General features: G+C 39.1%; 1 long non-coding RNA gene across 7 annotated transcripts in view; it reads right to left on the bottom strand.

The window, feature by feature from the left end:
• Positions 1–19002, bottom strand: part of LOC130147823 (uncharacterized) — a 140949-nt gene that overhangs the window by 94457 nt on the left and 27490 nt on the right. For 6 of the 7 annotated variants that reach the window (XR_008821360.1, XR_008821358.1, XR_008821359.1 and 3 more), the window contains exon 2: positions 14446–14575. The exons of the other annotated variant lie outside the window; for it this stretch is intronic. This is a non-coding gene — a long non-coding RNA (uncharacterized LOC130147823). The remainder of the gene's footprint in view (positions 1–14445; positions 14576–19002) is intronic. 7 annotated transcript variants of the gene reach the window in all.

The following is a 19002-nucleotide window of genomic DNA, read 5'->3' on the forward strand; positions in this document are numbered from 1 at the left end:
GGACCTATAATCTAATACTACCCACTGGAAGGTGAAGCAAAGTAATCTGGCTCCTAGGTCTGAGTGTCCTGAAGTAGTGCCTTTAATCTGGTGGTGGAGTAATTTAAGAGGGCTCAGGGGCCTCTGTATGCCATAGATGCAGGCTATTGCTTATGGTGCTTAATATTACCTTAAGGTGTTTAAGCATTCAAAACGAACAGAGAAAAAGCATAGCCAAAAATTTTACTTTGATTCTAGTTTTTCACGTATGCTTTAGTCTGATCTCATTTGATTCACCAGTAATTAGATATGAGGAACGTCAAGCTAAACAGAAGTAAAATAACTATCTGTACCATTCTTCTTGGACTTGCAATCTATAGTCATAGACTAAGTTGAAAATCACCTAAATAAACACATCTGTTAAGCTAACATTTTCCAGTGATAGCAGTTTTAATGTTGTGAAATGTGTTTGATGTGTTCATGTTACAAAGACCAGTTTCCAAAATGTTACTTTCCAACTTTTTTTTTTTTTTAAGTGTAAACTGACCTTTTTCCTGTTGGCTCTGTGCTGGCCAAGATATATTTCTTTTAATACTGGCTAAAGCTAGAGGTAAAATGTTAAAATACTCTAGCGGTTTTATATGTACATTGGAAAGAAAATATTGTGAGGGTTGTATGGGGAGTAGGACCAAAGAATTTAGCTCTGTTAAATGTCTTCTCTAACAGTCACACACTGCAATAGATCACTTTGGTCAACATTTAGGTAGGAAAGACCACACTTTTTAAGATAATGACAACTGACTTTTTTGACCTCCAAGAGAAGGTTATTAATTATATGAGGTGATAACACACAAAGCCAGAGTCAGCACTGGCACATAATGCAAAATTATCTGTAATGCACATGTGTAAGCATTTATGCCTGTGCCTATGTAGAGGAATCAAAGTGCCAAAACATATTCCCTTTGAATGTGATGCAAGAAAGTCCTATTTGCCTTCAAGGTGCAGTATCAGGCTCCTCGTGATAACAGAAGCACCACCGGTAGGGTAATAAGTGATGATTAGCTGGACAAGGGGTCACTAGGGAAGGGAGGTGGTGCTTGAACTCAAAAAGCTTCTCTTGCAGTCGCTTTTCCTGTTGTTTTTCTGGGTATTCACATAGGTGGCCACCCAGCTACATACAGCCCATCATTTGCACCATTTTACTTTTCACTCCTAGATTTGGTCTTGAGCTTCTGGGAACAGACCAGAACTGAAATCTCAGAAAAATAGCCAAGAGGGCAGATACCGATTTTTTACTTCTCCCAGGCACAGAGAGGCTGGCCTGCCAAAGGTCCAACACCCCTTTGCTGGTGGATAGGTGAAGAAATAGTCTTTCATTTCTATTTCTCTTGAGAACACACCAACTTTGTTACTTGCTTAAACCAAGAGATTTACATTATTAGAAATCCTATGTCCGAGCATCATCCCAGTGATTTCCTTTTAATCAGAAATCAGATCTAATGTGCAACTGGCTTCTTTGCTAAAGAATCAGCAGTTGCACTTCAAATGCTATTTGTTTATTGTCATGACAGCTTATTTTTTCCCCTTAGCCTTCCAAAGCTTGATGAGGTTGAAAGGCTTGTACATGCCAGGCTGGCATCAGACACTGATTAAAAAAGAGGGCACATGATTTGTGACACACTGTCATTGAGTACCTAGAATGATCTCATAAACTCATCAGTCCAGCTATATTAAGACCTGTAATAAAATACACTCATTAGAGCACAAAGGATGGACAATAGCCTGACATTAAAGTGCTTTAATTCTCTTGCAGTACAGCAACCGCAGCACTCAAGTTTAACAGCATCTGCTCTTATGAAGCTTGATATAATGTGTATACAAGTAAATAAACCAGAGAGTACTGTTAATACTGAATATACAAAGTATTCAATGGGAGTTTCTGTGCCAAATGCTGAAATGAAGATATATTCATGTATTTATGGGACACAAAGGAAACATGGACTTGCCCAAAACTCAGCAGAATTCAGCAAGCAAATCACAGAAGTTACTCTGGAGATGGCAGACAGTGACGTCGAGCATTCAGGGGTGAAACTTTTGCAAGATGAATCAGGGTGTTAGATCGGTACAAACTTTTAATTGACAGCTGCTTTTCATCTCTTCCCCACACCTCCCATAAATAATGCCTTTATAAATACTGGAGAGACACCTCCTTTCTGACACTGGGAGCACTAACGGTGATGTGTAAATTCTTTTAATAAAGCCCAAAAGCGAGGAGGCAGGACAGATCCTGGGCGCCAAGTGTCACCTTGTTTCAACTGCCTTCCAGGTCCTCCAGCTGAGATCTTGAGAACTGGAATAACAGAGATGCTGGGAAGGAAGGGCACAAGAAAAGCAGGAAAAATGAGAGCTGTAAGTCTTCATCAGAGAGCAAGTGAGAATGATGATTGTAGGTCAAGGATGGCTAAGATGACAAATGTGCAAGGGCTGAGGCCAAAACAAGAACACAGGAAATAGTAAAGGCAGAAAATATATCAGATGAGGCAAAAGCTGCCCGCAGGAAAAGGAACAGGGTGTGAGTCACACACTGGTTCTCTGATACCAAAAAGTAGATAGGAGGAAAGAGATAGACATCCAAATGATGAGAAAACAATTCCAAAAACAAAGAAGGAAGAAATAAAAGGTAATAAAAAGAAATAAATAAATAAAAAAAGAAATTTAGATCAGCAATTTGGAGGTCATTTTGTTTCTTAAGAAAACAGTTGGTTGACAGTTACAAGTCAAATTCTTTCACTGCAAACATCAGATGTGGAGATGTTAGAAAGCTTTGTGATTGTGCCAGTTTGATAAACTAAGTGGCTTGCACGTGGTGGAGGTGGGGGAAACAGGCACTAAAATTTTTCCCCTAAAGTCAAAATAATCCATTTCAACACTTTTGTGAGATAAACACTTTTTTAAAAAATCAAAATGACTTTTTATAAAGTCCCTCAGTTTTGCCTTTTGGGCCAGGAGCTATTTTTAACCTAGCTCCCTTAAGAAAATTGAGGATGTCCATTATGGATAACATTTGACAGGATGGATTTTACCGACTGTAAAAATAGTTTACAATTTCTCCTGCCCATGCAGCCAGAAAGTAGCAGAAACCTGGACAAAACTAGTTTTCTTTCTTCTTTTAACTGCCAGTGAACCAAAAGGGGGGAAAAATCAGTCATTCGTTCAGTTTTAATTCAGAAAATTCGAGACTGACACTTTTTCACCACATCTTTTGAGCTCCTGGTGATGTTCTGATTGCGTTTGCTCGGCTCTGGAGAAGGCCCACAGATTATAAACTCTTTCTGACAAGGCCTCATTTATGTACTGCTGCCCGGAGTTGCCTTAGGGCTGCATGACGTGGTATGGGAGGCCTGAAAGACTGCTGAAGCTCACTTTCCCAGCATTGTCCGTGTTTTGTTACATAATTCAACATAAACAAAGATTCGATAACTTCTGACTGTTTGGGGGAACACTTCACTTTGTTCAGAGTACTAAAAAACCCTCTTTAATTGAGCTATTGAAAACTCATATATTATGATGTCTCGTTTCAGAATTCATCTTTATGATGCTTTTTACTGACGGTTAAAGTAATTAGCAGCAACTTCATACTGTTTCTGGCTACTCCCAGCCTCATGCTTCAGGAATATAATCATGCTCTACTGAACTGGGAGCCTCAGGTTCAAAGCCAGAGGCAAGAACTGTGAGAACTGCTTTAATAGCTTGCCTTACGATACATTAGAGCAAGAGTTTTACCAATACTGTATTTGCAGATTTGGCTTGAATGACTTGACAGCCTGCAGTCTGGAAGTATGCTAAGAGAAAAAAAAATAGCTCACTAAAAAGAGGATGAAATATTTCCCTATTTATTGGAAGAGATCCTATTTAGATTAGGCCGTTTCTCTTAGGGGCTTACGAACTCTGCCTTAAAGTCTAATATTGATAAAATCTCTGAGGCTATGGTTAGTGGCAAGTAGTAATCACCTATGGGAGAAGAAAAGCATAAACCAGAGACTATTGCACTGCATTTTTACAAATTAAAAACTGGCCATAACTTGTATAATGTGAGTTGATTCCATTACAGTTAATACAGCTGTAGTTTTCTCCCAGAGAACTGGGCTTTTTTTACAAGAGAAAGGGCTTAATTTTTTGTGACTATCTATCTTCTCTGTGGAGAATTTCTCTTCCAAAAAATGCTGAAGTTGAAAATTACCATACTGAGAACCATATGTTGAAAATACATGCTTTGTTAGAGGAAAAATGGGAGTGTTCATGCAGATACAATAGGCTATTATTTAGTGTTCATAAATTAGTGAATGCATTTCTTGGAAAGCTGTTGTTGCCGAAAGGCAGGGTAGCAATGTAGGTGGCCTTCTAACTTTATTAGTTGTTATCAACAAATTGTGGTAAAGAAAGTACTGTGAAGCAAAAGATGCTAGAAATTAGACAGAATTGGTAACTAACATGATGGGGTCTGTGTAATAGCTTGCAGCCAGTGTAATTCATACTGCAGTAAAAAGTGCTGTGTCTCAGAAAAATTCAAAAAGAAAACAGATACTCAAGACCAGATAGCGATGTATTTTTTCAGGCTAGTCAGACTTCCAAATATGCATATATGCATATATATATATGTGTGTGTGTGTGTATATATAATTTCACAAGAAGGAAATGCTTCAACATGATCTACTGAAGTTTTTTTTGGTCAAATTTAACAATCTGCATCTGTGATTACACAAGTAATTCTGACCTAGATCTTGGAACACCAGAGATTTGTTCCCACTGATGATATCACATCACTGTCGGTTTAATTTTCTGTTCCCTATTCTGAAAAATGAAATTGTATCCATGGTTCGTATTTTTACATTTTCCTAATTCCTGTACTCAGGCTGCTCAAGTATACTGCTCTCAGTATCTTTCCAAAACGTCCTTTCATTTGTGTCTCTAAGCGCCTCTCATATCACATTTTCTTTCAGGTATTCTGTTGGTCCTTCTCTCCGAAAGACTAACAGCGTTCACTCGATTCCTTCTTAACACACATATTTTCTGGGAATGTCAATGTTAATCTGTTGGAGATAGAGATCATTTAATAAAATAAGTCTGCACAACCTGAGAGATTAAAGCCCAATCTGATCATTCCCCACGTTTTATTTATGTGTCTGACTAGTACTGTTTATCACATTGGAAGTGTGTAATCTAAGGGAGTGGCCCTTGAGGTTCAAAAAGCATCACAGTCAGTATGAATGCTACATAAGATACACTTATTGTCTACATTTTAAAAAACAGTTTCTGATTTTGAGAAACCAAGTTGATATTCAGTTTTCAGAACAGGTGGTCCAGCCAGATCCACACCAACATGTATGCTTAAAATGAGGAAATGCAAAGTTATTAAACACTGAAAATTAGGTCAGTATAATCATAGGAACTGTCTTTCAGCACATTAGAAATAAAAAATTAAAAATACCTCTCTTGCCAGATAAGAATAAATTCTCTGTAGAATAGTGGAAGGCATATTTTAGCTGTAATGGATGAAGAGGAAAACCACCAAATATAAAGTAAAATTGCTAAAAAGAAAGAACATAATTTCATGGCAAGGCTAACTACTGCATGTTATTCTATCTTACAGTTGGATTCAAAGACAAAAAGAAATTTTTTTTCTTTTGTTTGCTAACATTTTGAATCCTAGATTTAACCCTGTACTTTATGCCAGGGGATCATTCAGCTACTGCTAATGAAAAAGGTGAATGAAAAAGCTTGCAATTTTATATGGCTGCATAGCAGGGATATGCAGGAATAAATTTTTTGTTACCGCAGGCTCATTAGAAACTAACTTCTTTGCTGCATTACCTTCTAAACAATTTCTCTCCAGTTTATGGACAACTAAACTTGACCTGCCCCCATAAAAGGTTTCATTAGATATCCTAAAGCACCCAGTTTCCTCAAATTATTCTTTTTCAGCCATCACAATACTGTTAAAACTATTTTTCGGATACAAGACGACATTGGGAGTTATTATCAAGTGCAGCTACTTCTGTAAAAATAAATAAAGACTAGTACCCTGTGAGCTAATGCTAATAAAAATCAACCCTGGGGACTTTTTTCCCACAGCCACTGGATCTGATCAAAGCTGCAAAGTCAGTGGAAAAATTGTTATTCACCTCAATAAATGCAGGCCAGTCTCATGCTCAAGGGCCCTGCAGCTCATTCCCCAGTGTCTTGCCACCGTTAGTGCTGCTGTTACTGCTGTGCCCCATGCATGTTTGCTGTCCATGGAGAAAACTCATCCAGCAGACTGGGATGATTTACATGCTCAGACATGGCACTGCAAAATAAAAGGCTATAAAAGTAATTCATTTAGCAACGTGACAGTGCTGGCTGTGAAACTGAAAAATTATTAATAATGAGGGTGGTTATTTATAGATCACCTCTAATCCACAGAAGATCAAGGCACTCACCACATTTTACAAACTGATTTATAAACTGTGTATCAGAGGGATAAGGTCACCTAGCAATGAAACCTCTGGAACAACAATTCATAGAAGAGAAGAACAGAACAGAGCATGAAGAAGAAATAATACGCTCGTTTAACAGTACTATGTGGGTATGCACTGTGCCAGCTGGAATTTGCCTAGGACTGCAGAGCTAGCTCCTCTAACCTTGTGAGAGTACTAGAGCACCATAAAACGTCATGCCTGATGTTTCATCCAAAACATAAGAAAAAGACTGAAAGTGAAGATTATCAATCACCATAGATGACATACTTAAACCTTGTTTTCTTTCTTACCCAGACAAGTGTCTGTTAAAACCTTTTGCAGGAGTTGCTTGCAGCAATTGCCTTCTGCTGCTACAAAGTACAGTGCAGCGACTTAGACAAAGACATGACACTTCAGAGCATTTTCTTTGCTTACACACCCCTGCACACACTCTGAAGCAGGTTTGTCTACTGAAATGGGATGGGAGCAAGAAAGTGCCCTGTAAACTTTCTTGGATAATTCAGCAAGTATAACACCTCTTGTATAAGATTTTATTATCAGTAAAATGAGTAACACCCATCTCTTGATTTCTGCATCAATAAACTGATATAAATAAAAATCATATATCACATGTGAGACATGCACAAAAAGCAAAATGACTTAGTGACTTGAAAATATGATGTGTAATACCTGTTAGTTTAAATCATGAGGCTAAAGAACCAAGAAAAAATTTACTTTCTTGTTTACAAAAATACTTCCTTGTATACTAATTTTTAAAATTTAGAATACAAAAAGTCCGTATTTATGGCCAAGAACTACATAGCTAGATTCTATCTGTCTGTATTACATGTTTTATATAAGAAATTAATCAACTGAAGAAATCTGTAAGGTGCTTAAACTTGAGAATAAACACTTTCTAACAGTCAAAAGTTTTATTTTTCTCCTAGCATTAAGGGAAGTACAGTGACTAAGCTGAAAACATCTGCTCTACTCCTTGCGTATGGAAGTACAACGGTCTATGTATAGTGCCAATATCAATATACTGTTTCATATTTGCAGAGCAGTGCTGGCTATCATCAAAAGCACACCTTTAATGGAGTAGCTGAAAGGCACAGATCCACAACCGTACTCAAGTAAGAATGGGATACGGCAGTGATTGAATCTAAATCTGTTCCTTATCATTTTATATCCCAGATGAGGTGAAAGACAGAAACGTTGTACCTTGCTCCTAGCTCTCTCTAAATGGTGACATGTACCATTTTAGCTCTAGCTCCAGCTCCAAGTCTGTCAAAGCCCATGCAATGAAATGTGACCTCTCTCCTTTTTCTTGCCCATACAGCTGCCTGATTAGAAGCCTTAGTGAGGAAACAGAAACATCACAAATACAGAGTGTACTCATCTCTGTACAGGTGACATTAACAACATCCTTCAAGCCAAGCTCCAGGGGTTTCTTATTGGTGGCAAAGGAGCCTCCATAAAGCAGATAAGCCAAACTAGATTTTTTCATTTTGTTTTGGTTTTTTTTTTACCCATTGTCTCTTACCAACAACATAGTCAAACATTCTGCAACTGAGCTTCTCCACCAGTGCGGTTCTTCTTACAATGATCACCAATAGCGGTCACTCACCCAGCATCCAGATGCCGCATGCAGATAACTTTACCTTTAAATTCTCTCCAGAAGGAACAAAATACTAGTTAATTCTGTGAGCTTCAGAGCTCATCCTCCATTTAACACCAGGAAGGATGTAACACAACAAAGCCAGCACCAGTCTGACTTTCCTCAAAGACAGATCCCAGCAGCCCCTGTACTGAAGGTGTGCAGCTGTGGGTTTTCCACCCCACAGGGACAAAAGGGCTAACGCTGTCCTGCTGGGATTGTCCATCCCCACAACACCCACAGAAACTCATTTAAAAATGGCATGATGTATACTGGAAGAAATTAAATTATCTGGTGAAGATGAAGGCCAGCAAACAATCTTTCATGCAACTAGACAGTATCACCACTGACTGCACATGGGGGACATCTAGCAGTCACTACTCATATTAGCCAATCCCACATACCAATTAATGTAATTTTTCTTCCAGACTAGATCTTTCCAAATAAAAAGTTATCAAGATATACTGTGATGCCTCCCTGCCTTTTATTTTATCTTATCCTTAATTATCCTTCCTTTTTCTCTTGTAGCTAGGCCAAGATTTCCTTACCATCCTCTTTTCCCCCAGCTCCTCTTCCCTCAGGAATGACTTCTCGCTGCATTCCCTCCTTTTTGGAGAACTCTAGTTTGTCCTCTGTTTTGCCTCATATAATGGGACTTCTTCACAAGCATGTGTGTTTTTTCTCATGTCAGTGAAGCATTTGGCACACAGTTGCTGTGATCAGAAGTTAATAATATACAGTAGTTGTGGACCAAAAGAATACCAGGAACAACATTTCTGACATATGAAGACAGAATCTGCCAGGAAACACTTTGTTACATTGAACTGCAGGTAGTGTCATTTTTCCCTCCTTTCTTAGCTAACTGGTTCTTTGCCTAATTCAAGAATAATTTACACCAGCATATATGAAGACTAACCTCTCTAGAGCTGTTGATGCCTAGGAGGAGCTTACTGTCCATTGCAGTCCTACCCCAGCAATGAAATCACACTGACATGTTGCCGTGTGTGCAGACTATAGGTAAAGCTATAGGTCTAGGGGTCTGTGAGGTCTGATATGGGATTAGTAGCTGGTGTTCTAGAGGCAGGCTATAAATTACCAAGACACTGGCATTTTATTACTGCTCAGAACTATTCAAAACAAAAAAAAAAAATGTGTGCGTTTTGGAATAAAAAACATTACCCACTTGAGTTAATAAACAACAAACAAGATGCCACTGTAAACGCTGCAATAATTAGTTACAACATCTTCACAGTGTTGGGTATCACATTTTACTTTATCTTACATAAGTTTCCTATATAACGAAGGCAGTAATATCTGCCATATGGGCAGTAATATTTTTTTGCCAGTTTTGCTACACAGCATGCTAAGGACACTGATATTTTACCCCTGTCAGGATAAAAGCCATTTGTTTTAACAGGTTTTTTGCAAAGATCCACAGAAAGCGCATGTGTATCTGTTGCTCATTAACACTGGAGTATAAATATTTTTTGTATGGTTAACAGAAATGGTAGCAGGAATATGTTAAAATGGTTTAAAACTGCAAACTTGCTTACTATCTCTTCTTTCACAGCTATCAGCATAATGATGGAGAATGCAACATAAAATTCACAGTTTGGATCAGTTTTCACAGTTATCTAGTATGATGAGCAATTACTCCAAGTATTCGTAAGTTATGAAGATGACAGATAGCCACCCAAAGTTATTTGAGAAAGAGATATTGTCTTTCAGAAGCAAGCAATGATTTGAATTTGCAGTTCTTGAAATCCTGGGGGCATTAAGCTGAACTTCCAAAACCTTAAACCTTAAAATACGCTGCCTAGGATCAGATGTTTTCACAAGCCTATGCTGGAATAAGCACCCAAACAATAGCTCTTCATCCCTAACTTCTGTATTTTAATCTCCTTGGTCTGCAAAATTGTGTTAAGACATTTTGCAACAGCTGTCTTTCAAATGAAGTTTCTGGTACTTCCTTATTTGTGTTAAGACAGGGAAAAACATTTCAGAGTAATATTATTTCAGAGCATCAGTATTTTACTTCTGCTTCTGATCAACACCAGAAAATGTAAGGGCAGACAAGGAAGGATATCTAGTGAGTGATAGGATAGGTATTGAAGAGGAGAGTTCAATCAGATTTTCTTCAGCTTCAGAGAAGATGTAGTTCACATTTTAAGCAAAAGTCTCAAAACCATTGTTAAATATTTTTTCCCAAAATCTTCATTATATATTTGTTTCTACCATAATTTTTGTGTGCAAGCTGTGTGACTATCTACAACTACCATAGACTGCTTTTTATGAGCAATACAGACTTGAAAGTAGTATTCAGAGTTAGAAGCAAGACAGCAAGAATAAGAAGGCAAAAGCAAGAACTAATCCAAGGTGCACCAGCGTAGCTGTACCAGTGGGACTCACCAAGACACAGCCTATGCCCCTTTGGGCAGCATCCAACTGAGCCAGTGTATAAACCTGGCTACACAGAAACAGCCAAGTACATGCACTCCATTATTTTTTCCTCCATGAATTCTGAGATCTCTTTTTCCTCCTCTCTCCCAAGAGAAAAAACCCACAGACGAGTGTTTATCAGCTGTATTTTTGCTAAAGAGTGTAACATGGGCTCTGACCTATGCGGTCTGAAATGAACTCATGTTCCTCAGCTGGAAGCACCACCTAACGAAACATTGATGGGAAGAAGGTAGAGAAAACTCACGCAGCTCATCAGAGAGTGCTAACTATTTAGCCCACCCATAGCAAATATTGTTTCCATTACTTTTGGGCTTCTCTGTAAATCTTACCCCCTCTGTTACTATTTACACTGGAAAATTACAAACAAGCACAGACCTAAATTACATGCGATAAAGGACCTTCTGACTTGTTGTTTCAGTAAATGTTTTGGATTAGTAAAGCCAATTAGACCAAACTTTCTGCCACAAATCTGGGGAAAAGTCCTTCTTGGAAATGTGGTAATCCCTGTGATAAACAGAGGTATGTTTGGAAAAGGTGTCCCAGGAATTTCTGTTGGTATGTAATCGGGGCATTTGTGTCTTAACAAGAAAAGCAGACATCACAGAATTGCTGGCTCGTTTATTTAGAGCTGAGTGGAAAGAACACATTAAAATGAAGGTGAACAACATCCAGTGGTGACAGAAGCAATTTGCTATTTATCAAATATGCCAATGTTACCAGACATAATGGCAGCGTTCTGCAGAGGCTGATGACAAATAGCATCTTCTTCAGTGTTGGTGCAGCATTTAGTGCTCCCAGACTGACAGGAAAAGGGGAGGAAAGGAAGTGAAAGGACCGTTCACACTGAGTTTCAGTTAATTAGAAGCAGAAATTTGGGAGAGGGAGAAGTCTTACTTTCTGAAATCTCACTTGCTTCTCTTTAGATTATATTATGCCCAAAGGCTGAATAAAGATTCTTTTGGTGTTTGGAGCCAAACAATGACTCTGGTCCACAAATATTCCCAGTGTCATTACATGTGCCATAGAAGAAGCTGAACATGTGTGTTTTCTTTTTTTCTCCAGCATCAGCAATGAAAGCAAAACAAGGACATTAAGCATTTGTGGTCAATTCATTGTGGAAAGCAAAAAAAGAAAAAGTAGATCACAGGAAATCACACTTCTATTCTGCACTTGTAAGATTGCTAGAAGGAGCTGATTGTAAAAAGGAAGCTAAAAATCTGGTGATTTACAAGAAGTGACCGCTTCCCCTTTAGGGACTGTCATCATATTCTGATTTACTGAGGGTACATTTTCCTGGATCTTAGACCAGAAATAAGACCTCTGCAGTAGTTCCTCTGTTTGTTAGGATCACCAAGAACAAATTGTGATTTACAGTATCCATTCTAGTAGTTATTCATACCTCAGTATTTGAAAATGCTCCATAACCCAGACATTCCAGGAATTGTCTCAGAATCTATTTGCATTTCCTTTTGTCCCATACACCATTGTTTCCCCATTTCACCTTCTTAAAAATAACATTGTACAGTCCAATATTTCATTTCTTTCACATTAATGCAGATAAAGACTTCATTTGAGTAATAGATTGTGTACAGTGATTTCTGATTATTGACTTTTAGGGAACAGTTTCCTTGAAGTGTTGGGATCTTGCTGTAAAATCTTGGAGGCCCTGATCCAGGAAAACATTCCAGTGTTGAAATAATTCCCATGAATTTGATGTATTTTAGTTAAGCATTGGCTGTTTTATTTTATTTTAAAGTTTCCCATCTGCCCAAAAGCTTTGTTGTTGGTCATGTTCCGAAGCACCTTGGCTTTGAGAACCAGTCACGTAACTCTGCTCTTGCACCCAGCCCCAGGTTCCAGATGTTCACCCAAGCAGACAAACAGCTGTGGGATGGGATTGCCCTGGGTTTAGCACATGCACTGCCCATGCAGCCAGTGGAGGTCCTCACAAAATGCCATTAGAATCACCATTTTCTTATAAACATCTCCAGCTATAGAAGGACTGCTGTGACTGCCTCCTCTTAGTGTAAAGCCCAGACCCAGCAGTGGGGACATAGAGTATTGCTTACTTACAGGAAGGTTTTAGGCCACTTTCTGGGATGTATAGGATGTGCAGGTTAAAACTCCTCGACTGAAAAAATCCCAAGATTTCCACATTTCATCAGGTACTCTAGACATCACTGTACTGCATAGTCATATCACCGATACTCACCCCACCTTCCCAACTATACTGAAAGAAAAAAGCAAGGCCAGCTTGTTTCCTCAAAAGCAGCAACGTAAGGCACTTAGGTTTGAGAGAGACATTTACGCTATGGATCACACCTGGGAAAGTCCTTCTCCCTCCAGCCAGGAGTGAGGGGGAGGCAGGCAAGAAGAAAGGGTTCACAACCCATTCTTGTCCTCACGGTTTCTCATTGGACTCTGCATGGTGTGCCCATGGACTCTCCTAGGCACAGCGCTGGCTGTGCAGGCCCTGTTAATCACTACGCTAATGAGGGAACATCCCTGCTTTCTGCTTAGGGAGTGCGGGCACCCACTGCTTCTCATCACAATGTGGGGACAAGCATGGCTCTTGGTGTCATTTTTAACTCGGGCAACTTTCTTAATTCAACCAGCTCTCTCTTGGCAGGGTGACTGTCACAGCCTGGCCCTGCTCCTCGTTATCCTCAATCACTTCCATAATAAGCATGGGTAGTTTTAAAACAAAATTAGTATGAGAGGAACTGCAAAGTCTTTAAAAAGTATAGCTTCCTGGCACAAATATAATTATCAATTCTACCATCTGAGACCGCAGCTCCTGTGATTCCAGTGACACAACAAACAGGCTTCTGCACTAACATCTGAGGTCATGCAGAATTTGAAAGGCTTTGTCTCACTTTATATTTTCTCTAGTTTCTTAAAATTCAGACCATCCAATCACTGCCTCAACCAGTTTGTTCTGTTTTATATTATAAACTCTCAACTTTGCAATCCAGTTTGTTCTTATAGCATGCATCTTCTCTGACATTTCTTCCTTTTTTATTCTTTCTGGACTGGTTCTATACAGACTTACATGATTTTGAAATTATAGTGGTACTGCCAGTCCTGAAAATGGCTAAACTAATTTAAAATGTGTATCTTTAGTTACTGTGGGTTTCTATATAAGCGGTTTTACATTTGGGTTTCAAAAAAACTTGCAAACAAATGTTCTTTTAACGGTTGTGCAAGCTTAGTATTTTGAAATTTTGTCCTTGCATTATTTTAGTGAAAGAACATATACTAATTCCCAGGTCAGTGCTATGTAATCTCTGGAGGGCAGCAGAAAGAGGAGCGACATTTTAGCATGGTTGGATAGATGTAATTCTGTTAACTTATTACTTGAACAGAAATATTTATGGCATGCTTTGTGCTTCCCTGGGAAACCACTCCAGTGTTTGGGTCTGATGCAGCTCACCAGCTATGTCTTTATTAGTAAATAAAAAAGGTCCAGAGGACAAAGTCAAGGCTTGTAGTTGCCCTATCCCTGGAAACATTCAAGGCCAATTTGGATGGGGCTCTGAGCAACCTGATCTACATGAAGATGTCCCAGCCATTGCAGAGGGATTGAATTAGATGACCTTTAATGGTCTCTTTCAGCCCAAACCATTTTATGATTCTAAGCTCTAGCCCAGGATCATCCAAACCATACAACCCTTCCCACAGTCCTGGCCACAACTTCAGGCCATGCTCACTCTCACCACACAGATACAGCCCCCAGCCCAGAGACTCCATGTGCCACAAGATGCTTCCTGCTGGTGGTTTGGATGCGGTTGCCCTGCCTGGTGTGCAGGGAAGGCACTGAGGCATGGACAGAAGCTGGGCCATGTTACTCACCTTCAGAGCCAGTCTGAGGTCTCTTTGATGACACTGACTGGCACAGCTGCTGGTGGTCTCCTCATAGACTTCACTGAAACTGGGAGAGCCCCCTTGTCAGTGAGCCCAATCAGTGGCATTGGTCATTGCCCTGCAGTGAGCGACAGGTGTATCAGAGTTCTGTAACTCGATACATTTTATTATTTTATCACAAAAGTGCTAACAAAATCTATTGCCTAAAAACATCATTTGTAATGAAGTAGAAGCACAAACAGGCCAAAGAGAAGAGAACATCTTCTTGAACGCTGAAGGACAAATTTCTACCTCAACTTCTCTGCTGAAGGCAGTACTACTTGAATTACTTTTTTTAGCTGATTAGAACCCAACTAACAGTGCCTGGTACCTACCTACCTGTGGGCCTCAATATTTGGTGAATGGTAACAGAGGTATAACATCATTCTGAGCCAAATACCTACTCCAAAAGTTGGAATTTTTTTGGTCAATAATGTCAAAAATAATGGCTGAATCAAGTCAGGTTGCTGAATGCATCAGCTCTGGTGAGATGGAAGTAGGCTATTATACCTTCTTCCAGACTATATATTATGCTAATAGATAATGTACTGTAAGGTTACAAAGCTAATTCTATTTGCCTTAGACAACAGGGTTAGGAACTGCAAAAAAATACCACTTCAGGGACAGGAAACAATCTTCTATCTGTAAAAGCACCCCTATAAAAATGCAGCCTTATGTACATGCATTTCATATCCCCATTCCACAACATTTGCATATGATCTATAATCAAAATATTTTGCTCCAGCAAAGAAGTGACAGCAACACCACTAGCACGTTATTTAATGAGTAAAACCAGGATACAAGCAACACAGGGATCTGCCTTAGTATATAGACAGGGAAGGAGAGTAAAAATTATTATTGGTAGATGGTTCATTGCAGTGAATTCCAGTTTTACAGAATTCAAACCTACTACCCATAATCAATCTGAGCAATGTCTTTGGGGTCAGCTCTGCTCTTAGAAAAGCAGAAAGACCCAGGTAATTTTCTTCCTTTTGCTGGACTTACATTCATTAAGCTCAGGTGTTCTTCCCACAGAGATGAGCATGAAGCCATACAGGTAAGCACAGCTGAGAGGACATAGACCATCCTAAGAAAGGTCTGCTGCTTCTCACTGCTGACAGAATCAGCATGAGCCCTGACAATGGGATGGGGTCTGAGAAACACTTCAAGCTAGTACCCATCCACAAGATGGAGGATGGAGAAAGCAGACCTTGCTCATGTCCCTGGAAGTCAGAGTGTGTTGTGTAAGCAGTCACCACATCTGTGGGAGCAGCAATTAGACAAAAAAAGGGGAGTGATGTGCAGGTGAGGTACATGGAACAGTAACTGGAAATAACCAGCTCAGCTGTGGGGTCAGAGCTCACTTGGTAAGTGGGTACTCACACCTCAGGCACATCTTAGCACCTGCTGCTCAGCTTCCTACTAGGGACAAGGACACCTGCATTCAATGACTGTTTTTCTCAATTTGCTTATTTGTCATTAAAGTGGTCTGACAACACATACGCAGCCCTTTTCATCTCTTCCTGTACTCATGCTCAGGCAGGGCAGTTTGAAGCCTGACACAGCCTGGGGAAAGCTGATCTTTTGTCAGACGTGTTTGAAATAAGTGTGTGTTACATTGCCAGTATTTCTGCTTTGTCTAGATTCAAATCTAGCCTTGGAAATGTCTAAAAAAATGTCAAAAATATCTGAGATCTCTGTGGGACCAAAGGGGAAAAAAAAAAAAGAAAGGGTGATTTAGGTCTGGTTAATTTGTAAAGCACCTTTCAGATTTGGCTTGAATTTTCACAACATATGCATACAGTTTTTGCCTGAGGAGTCTAGTGAGCCTGGTGTTTCTTCTGCTAACACAAGCCAAGAGTGAAAATGCATGAGATTGCAGGACAGGCTTCACTCCTTCAGTTTTCAACAGTTCCTTCCTGATCTTTTCACCCTGGAAGGGCCTCATTTAGAGGTGCTGCAGGGAGTAAAGCTGGCAAGAAGGGGTGGGGTTCCCCTTGACTTGTCTGTCTGAAGGACAGATATTGAGCCAATGTTCCTCTACAGCCACAGGAGAGACCAAGGCACCTTGTACCCATCTGATCCTTACTATAGGCCACACCATTTTCCTCTGAAGTGCCTCTCCCTCTCTCCTGTTTCTCCGGCTGTAACAAAGCCCTTCTCTTGCTAACTTTTCATCTGCTCACTTCCCTATACTCAGTTCCAAGTGAAATTGAGAGAGGAAGTGTTGAAACAGCGGAGAGCTTTTCTCACAGTATTTCTGGATCAAACAGAAGCACTGAGCACTGGAAAACTTCTGTCCAGTTTTGCACACTCTGAGGACAAGTAAACAGCCTCTATAGCAACATAGCTGTGACTAGACAAGTTACAAATATGACTGTAAACTTGCAGACATCAAGGACTCCATGACTTATAAGCATATATTAAACTTTACCTCCACCCTAAAATTATATAAAACATGTTTGCCTTCTGAATGAAAAATATTAAAAGGGAATAAATCAAAAACTACAGCCACTTTTTCTTTTCCTTTTTTTTTTTTTTGAAGGAGGAAGAAAATATGGCAGTTTTTCTGCCTACCCAAAACATACTGACATCCCTGAACTCAGAGATAAAAACTGTATGCTGCTGCTTTTTTTTTTTTTTTTCTTTCTTTTAACTTCTTCTGGTGCAAATGGGCATAGCCTCTGTCAATCTGGCTGCTTGGATCTGATGGCTGAAAATTTCAGCACCACAGTTGCACCAGAAGTGTATGGAAAAACAAAATATTTGAATCAGTTGGAGACCTAAACATGTATACTTAACAGAGTAAAACCAGCGTATCAGATTGCATGGTAAATAATAACAGAAGGGGTGGAGGGGGAAAGTGGAGGAAAGAGAGAACATCATTTGATATTTGTCACCAAACACAGAAGAGTGCGCTTCACCAGCTGAAGTTTCTGAATGACCTTTATGGACAGCCCTATGCAAAAGGCATTGCAATAATTTAGCTAGCAACTGAAGAATGAATAATTGTCCTGACATATTCGTGTGTTATAAATATCTATCCAGGTGCTGATGGAAAAAAAAAATCACTTATGGTTTTCCATATCACTTGAGACACTGAGTTCCTAAAACTAAATCTAGACATACAGCTGAATTTTTTCCTAAACGGTTTCAAGGCTTTCTCTCTTCTGTATAGGTTCTTGATGAGCATTTGTCTTAGGGAACAAATTGATTGATGCAGAGAGAGTAACTGCAAGGTGTCACTGCAATAGAAGAATGAAAATTCAGCCTAGGATTTTCTTGTAGCAATCAGAGATAAGAAAAAAATAATTTAAAAGTAATTTGCCCAAGCTATCTGCAAACAGAACTAGAATATCCTTCAAGTGACCATATAATTTCTTTCTGGTCATAGTAAAGAAATACCAAAGTCATCCTTACAAATGCATCTCCTACCAGTTTATGAAAACACCCCATGAAACAGGTTTCCCAATATTCTTTGGTTACCTGTTTCATTCTTCACTACTTTTATAACAAGGAAATAAAAAAAAAAAACCTATAACAAGTATTTTTTTAGCTAAAAATGTGATTGGTTTTTCTGGTTCTATCGTATTGGAATAGAATAACTGATCTTCCTCATAGGACCTTTCATGTATCAAACACTATGTCCTACACTATCCATCACTGCATCTTAGTCTTCTCTTCTAGACTACTCCTCAAACTTGATGTTTTCTAAACTTATTTATACTGCTTTTCTCTGGGCTACATCTAAGCAATCTGCCTATTTCGTGGAGTCAGGGACCCAGCTATGAACAAAATTTTCTTGCCAAGACACAAACAGCACAACATAAAGAATTACAAGCTCCAATCTTTTATATATGTAGTGCTCTTATCTCTGAATTACTTACGTTGTTTTCCAAAAGTGCCATATTCTTGATGCATTTTTTCATTTACAGTCTCAGATCTTCAGTATTCCTTGCCTAACCCTGATTTTTATGAAAAAATATTCAGATCATGCCTCACTTTCTTTGGCCCTGTGTTACTTTTACCTTGTATGAAATATATTTTTGTGACCGATGTTAATATCCATATGTCCTTTATTCTGTCAGCAAGACAGTTTCCAGACAGCAGTTCCATAAAGTCGTGCCACGCTTTCTTCACAAGCCATGGCAGCTTTAGTCCTGCAGCCCAGCATTTACAATACAAACCTAATTGTCTTTATTAGCCATTATATTTTTCTTAACAAATTAACATTTGAAAGGCTTGGTAATTCTATTTAGAGGGTCTGTTGTGGGAAAAACAACCTCCAACAAATAACTGAATTCCTCAAGCTCAATGCAATCATAATTGCTTGATACAAGGTACAGATTGCCTTTGTGTTTTCCTAAATGGGATTAATGCTTGAAGGATTCAGTAACTCCTCATTAACAGGCAAAATGATTGAGTGCAACTGACTTCCAAATAATGGCTTTGGTCAGATTATGAGTGTGCCAGAGAAACATATACCCTAAATGACTGAAATAGTCC

Source organism: Falco biarmicus, chromosome 4, assembly GCF_023638135.1.
Source record: "Falco biarmicus isolate bFalBia1 chromosome 4, bFalBia1.pri, whole genome shotgun sequence".
Classification (NCBI taxonomy): Eukaryota; Metazoa; Chordata; class Aves; order Falconiformes; family Falconidae; genus Falco; species Falco biarmicus.